This window comes from Mus pahari, chromosome 3 (assembly GCF_900095145.1).
Source record: "Mus pahari chromosome 3, PAHARI_EIJ_v1.1, whole genome shotgun sequence".
In the NCBI taxonomy this organism is placed as follows: domain Eukaryota; kingdom Metazoa; phylum Chordata; class Mammalia; order Rodentia; family Muridae; genus Mus; species Mus pahari.
Genome location: NC_034592.1, coordinates 18,373,466 through 18,379,465, shown reverse-complemented (window position 1 = coordinate 18,379,465; position 6,000 = coordinate 18,373,466). Strand labels below are relative to the sequence as shown.

At 48.5% G+C, this 6,000-nt stretch overlaps 1 protein-coding gene and 1 non-coding gene across 13 annotated transcripts in view; both read left to right on the top strand.

Annotated features, from left to right (window-relative positions):
* The window catches only part of Fnbp1 (formin binding protein 1), a 116,206-nt gene that overhangs the window by 47,420 nt on the left and 62,786 nt on the right, over positions 1–6,000 (top strand). The gene's annotated exons all lie outside the window — the stretch shown is intronic.
* On the top strand, positions 1,920–2,050 carry LOC115063691. The gene has a single exon (XR_003843574.1). It is a non-coding gene; the product is annotated as a small nucleolar RNA SNORA36 family (small nucleolar RNA).

Below are 6,000 nucleotides of genomic sequence, written 5' to 3'. Positions count from 1 at the left end.
GAGACAGGGTTTCTCTGTATAGCCCTGGCTGTCCTAGAACTCACTCTGTAGACCAGGCTGGCCTCAAACTCAGAAATCCGCCTGCCTCTGCCTCCTGATTGCTGGGATTAAGGGTGTGCGCCACCACGCCCAGCAGGAGTTTATTTCTTTACCTGCTGAGCCATCTCATTTTAGCTGTGTCTTGCCAGTGGAGGTTCTAAAACCTTCCTGTTAGTTAGGCTTCCCACAACATTGAATTAGCAGAGCCAAGCAGCCGTCTACAGCTTCAAGGTTGGAGACCTAAGGCTGACAACATTCTCTGCTGGACCAACCATTAAGGACAGTGTTTTGTTGTTTTGTTTGTTTGTTTATTGTTTTATAGGGTTTCACTGGTTATCCCAGGCTGTCCTGAAGCTGGATCTGTAGACCCTTGCTGGCCTTGAACTCAGAGATTTGACTGCCTCTATCTCCTGTAGGGCTGGGATTAAGGGTTTTGCCACCACGACCAACAAGGCATTTTAATTTGTGAAACAGCTAGGAAGCAGTGAGACAGAACCCTGGGGCTCAGAGGAAAACATTACCACCTACTATAAAGATAAAATGTGTACACAGAATCTGCAGCCAGCCCAGGCCTGCTGTCCTGCTTTTGACCTTGCCTTGATCTTTGCAAAGGTTTCTCTTCCTGTTTAGGGCTCCCAGTTCTCGCCACTGACCCTTCTCTGCACACAGGGTTTAGCATTTTAGCTGGTTCCCCAAACAGAAACTGCGCTCACCTTTGTAGCAAGTATGGGTTCTGTTTCAGGAATGAGTCAGAAGATAGCCCATGAGAGCCCCGCCCTTCCCCGTCCCTCTCCTCCAGCTGTGTGGTCCTGTCCGAGGCTAGGTTAGCTGGCCTCAGGGCCTTTGTACAGGTTTCCTCCCTGAGAAAGCCTTTTGCCATACCTCGGGCCGTTCCTTAGGAGTGTTTCCTTCTCCCTGTGGACTTTCCCATCTACTGCACTTACAATGCCTCTCCCTTTTCACCTTTTCTTGCTTTGCAGTGTTTTGGTTTTTTTGCAACAGGGTTTCTCTGTGTAGCCCTGGCTTTCTTGGAACTCACTTTGTAGACCAGGCTGGTTCCCAACTCAAGAGATCCGCCTGCCAAGCCATCTTTCGAGCCATCTCTAATCCCTTGCATTATTCTTTTTGCATAGTGCTTATCCATATTTGGGGGGGAAGTTGGAGAAGCACCAGAAACAGAACCAGGCCTGTGTGTATCCTCATCACACGCCCCACTAACCCTGCCCCACAGCCCCGTGAGGTGTTGTGTGGAATTGCTTGCTGTTTTTTTTTCCTATCTTATATGAAGATGTCTGCTCCTCTAGGACAGGGATGTCTTTGCCTACTTCATCAGGCATGCAGAAGGCAAGCGTGCAGGAAGGGTGGGGGAGAAAGGAATGGCAATAGCTGAGAAATAATAAATGTGGCCAGGACTGGGAGTGCAGTCCAATGGTGAGTACTTTCTTAGAGTTTACCGGTAAGGGACCAGAGGTGCAGCTCGGTGCTACAGTCCTGCCTCTCATATACAGAGCACCGTGTTCCACACCAGCATGTACACACACACACACACACACACACACACACTAGTGTTAATGTCTACTTAGCTTATAGATAAGGACCGTTATATGCCTTTGGTAGCTTGTAAATGGAGTATCTCATTTATTTATTGTTAATCATCATTTTACAATCTATTATGTCTTCTCCTAAATCATGTGCCTTAAAAAAATTTTTTTTAAGATTTATTTCTTTTAAGGCAGGTGATGGTGGCACATGCCTTTAGTCCCAGCACTGGGGAGGTAAAGGCAAGTGGATTTCTGAGTTTGAGGTCAGCCTGGTCTATAGAGTGAATTCCCAGGCAGCCAGGGCTACACAGAGAAACCCTGTCTCAAAACATTCTCTGTCTCCAAAGTGTTGAGTTCAGGTCAGGGCAGCTTCCCTGTTCTGTTAATTAAACTTTGGGACATTGAAATTGGCTGAGAGAAATTACTGAATAGAGAGTATTACTCTATTCATATACTTCTAGCCTACACAAACAAATAAAACAAATAAAATAAAAATTTAAAAAGTAAAAAAAAAGAAGTGAAAAAATTTCTCTGAGTGTGTGTGTGTGTGTNTGTGTGTGTGTGTAGAAGAGTATTTTGCCTGCCTGTGTGCCTGGCCCCCGGTCAGAAGAGGGTACTGGATCCCTTGGAACAGAAGCCCCAGCTCTTGCCGCTAGAGCAGCCAGCACTCTTAACCACTGAGCCACCCTTTTGTTTTTAAGGAGTGTCAGTCACCAGTAACCAGTGCAGGACTGGCAGTCAGGGTTCTATTAGGAGGAATCTGCAGACACCACTCACTCTATTTGTCGAAGCATTAGGTTCGCCTGGCATTTAAAAGCATTGTGAAATCCCTAGCATGCTGGAAAGAATGTTAACAAATACAAATTTGTGGGATGTTTGTTCATATGTGGCCTTGTGAAGCCACCTCTTCTCTCCTATATTAGAGCTACCATTATTTTGAAGGAATGAGTAGTTCGGTGTGCCAACACAGGCCTTTAATTCTAGCATTTGGGAGTGGAGACAGGAGGATTACAAATTAGAGGATAGAACCAGCTATCTAGCAAGACAGCACCTCAAAAAGTGTGTGTATGTGTGTGTATGTGAACGCGTGTGAGTGTGTGTGAATGTGTGTTGTGACCTGTGTGTATGTGTGAGTGTGTTTGAGCTTGAGTGTGTGTGAGTGAGTGAGTTTGTATGTGTGAATGTGTGTAAGAGAGTACAGGTTGGTTCTGTGGACAGACCTTGGCCCTCAAGCCTGATGACAATGACCCTCTTTTGATCTCCAAGATTCACACTTTGGAAGCAGAGAACTGACTCTTGCAAGTTGTCCTCCAACCTCCACACAGAATGCGTACATGCACACATAGACACAAAACAACATTTAAAGATAAAGTAAGAAAGGCCAGTGTGGTGGAGAATACTTAGGAGGCAGAGGCAAGAAGATCATGGACTCAAGATCTTCCTCAGCTACATAGTGAGTTTGTGGCCAGCTTGGACTGCAAGAGATCTTGGCTCCAAACAGCCTGAGTGGTGATACACATCGTTAGTCCCAGCACTCGAGAGGCAGGGGCAGGTGGATTTCTGTGGGCTTGAGGCCAGTCTGGTCTACAGAGCTGGTTCCATGACATCCAGAGCTATATAGCAAGGTCCTGTAAAATCACAGACAAAACAAGAAGCTTGCAGGACTGTGTCCTGTGTCCTGCATCCTGTTGGTGTTTCAGTACACTGATCCTCTGGGAGATTGGTTAGCGCCACACCCTCTCCTTCAGATTGCAGTAGCTGACATTTGCTACTTCAGATTAACCTTCCCTATAGGAGATCTGGGATGGTACCTACTGCTCTGGAGCCCGGAGCACAAGGAGGTGGTTTGGGTGTGTTGGGTCATACACCTTGGAGTGACATGTGACACGCAGGCACCCTGGACCTCGAGGCTAGCATGGCTATGCTACACACATGCTTTTATTTCTAGTTTACTCATGAGGCCACAGATTGTAACGTATCAAAGCTCTTGCTTCTACTCCAGGCTTCCCTGCCTTTCCTTAACACTGGCCAGAGGATCTCTTTTCTGGGGTTCTGTTGAGATCAGAACAAAGCCCCACAGACACCTCACTCAGTGCAGATCTGAGGAATGTTTCTCATCCCTCTTTTGCGTAGGTTACAGGGCTTGAACTCAGGTTAGCAGGTTTACTAGATGGCTGAGCCATCTCCCTGTACTTTACATTTAATAGAAGAATTGTTTCCCGTGTGTGATCTGGAAAATGGATTGTTTTCATAATCAGATAGTTAACAATTAGTCATTCCTTGGTAAATGAATTTACAGCTCCAGGACTCAAAGCCAGACCCTTGAACAAGCTACTCTGAGGGTTTGCTCACAGTTCAGCGATTTGTTTATTGCTTAAGTACTTTTTATTGTGTTGGCTGTAGGCTTACTGGTTTTGACTGGCCTAGATTAGTTAAACAATTCTCCTGTCAGCTCTCCTTAGCTTTTTGTTTTGAGAAGGGGTTTGCTATGCTCCAGGCTACCCTGGAGTTAAGGATGTAGCTGAAGGGGGCTTTGAAGAGCTCCGGCCTCTAAGGGGATGGCAAGCTAGCCCCACAATACCTGGACTAGCTTTTTCCTATGTGTGGGAGGTGAGATCACCTCCCCCCATCACTCCCCACCTCACACTGAGTTCCCAGAAGTGAGACGAGCTTAAAGCAGGTATTCTCTCTGCATACTGGTTTATGGCCTTGGGTCCACCTCTTACCATTTACTAGATTAACCCTCTCTAGCCAATAGGAATCAGCTCCCAAGCATCTCTGCGCCCCGCATCACTGAGACCTAGACTTATCTGAGGTCCAGGTTGATGTGTTAGAATGGCGGGTCACGTCTCAACAGCACACTAGGCCAAGACAGCTCCACGTGGAAGAGTCCCCCCTCCCCCCCCCCCCGAGACAGGGTTTCTCTATGTAGCCCTGGCTGTCCTGGAACTCACTCTGTAGACCAGGCTGGCCTCCAACTCAGAAATCCGCCTGCCTCTGCCTCCCGAGTGCTGGACTAAAGGCGTGCGCCACCACGCCCGGCTGGAAGAGGTTTTATTGGGAGAGAAAAAGAAAGAGAAGAGAGGGAGAGAGAGGGAGGGAGGGGTGTTCTCCTTATTTATATGGGGAATGATGTAATGCAGGTAAAGGTGGGAGGTGAGCCAAGTTGGTGCTGGGAATATGGTTCCTATTGCCTTGGCAACCGGTCTACAGGTCACAGGTCCCGCTGTCGCCCATGTGATGTGATAGGTTTGGGAGGTCCTGATGCCAACACAGGTCATTGAGGAGGTGACAGATAGCCCCACCAACGATGTCTGTACAGTGAAGGGACCCACCCACCCGGGGTCCATCACAGTGAAACCCTCTAATCTCAGAGTTTGTATAGAGACCGAGGAGCCCAGATGTTCTTGTCAACCCGTGCAGAGCGGAGTGCCAGGCATACGCATGTGTCTCTGCGGCTGGAGAGGCTGCCTCACCAATCACCGGGCACTGAGCTTGGCTCTTCACCAGGAACTAACTAGAAGTTGTAGAGGAAACAATCGCCGATGCCCTTGGTGGCACTTGAAGCTTTCACAAGCCTCAGCCTTCACCTGCTGGCTGGTTGGCTTTGAGACAGGGCCAGACTGGCTGTGAAGTCGCTATGTAGCTAAAGATACACCTGGTCCTCCTGCCCGTACGGCCCAGAAGCCAGGATGGTAAGCATGCTCTGGCTCGCCACATTTGTAGGGTGCTGGGGATAATCCAGGCCCACTGAGCCATTTCCATCACATGGACCAAGAAGTTTAAGCTTCATTGCGTGTACTTGCCCTTCCAACCCTAGTGGGGCTCAGGGGTAGAGGGTTCAAGACCAGCTAGACTATAGCAGGGGACCTGAAGTCAGGGTTGGGGGTGATGTTGTCCCAGCTCACAAGAGAGCCCCTGCCACACGTGCTGTCTGGGGGCTCCTTCTGTCTTTGTCCTTTTAAAGTCTCCGTGTCTTTGTTTCCATCTGTGGAAACTGAGCTGTGTTTAAAATTCCAGCGGGGTGACTGCGCCCGATATGTGTTCCTTTAATTTTCCTGTTTTGCGTTGGAAGCCACTGTTTCCACAACAGTTCCATTTCACATCGGTGGTTAGATGAGTGGGCCACACCGACCCCCTGCAGGGTGAGTGGTGAGCACGTGTCACCTGCAGGACAGTAGTCACTGAAGGAACCGTCATCTCTGTCCCTTGAAGCTGAGGTTCACTTTTCCTTAGGTTCCAGATGCCCTTTTGGTTGTTTTCTGCTGCGGTTCGATGTTGTTTTGAGACTGTCTTTGTATGAACTGTTAATTGTCCCGAGACTCTCTTTGTAGGTGGCCAAGTTGGCCTCTAATTTTGCAATCTCCTGCCTCAGCCCCTGCCCTGCCCACCTTATCTCACCCCACTCCCAAGTGTCAGG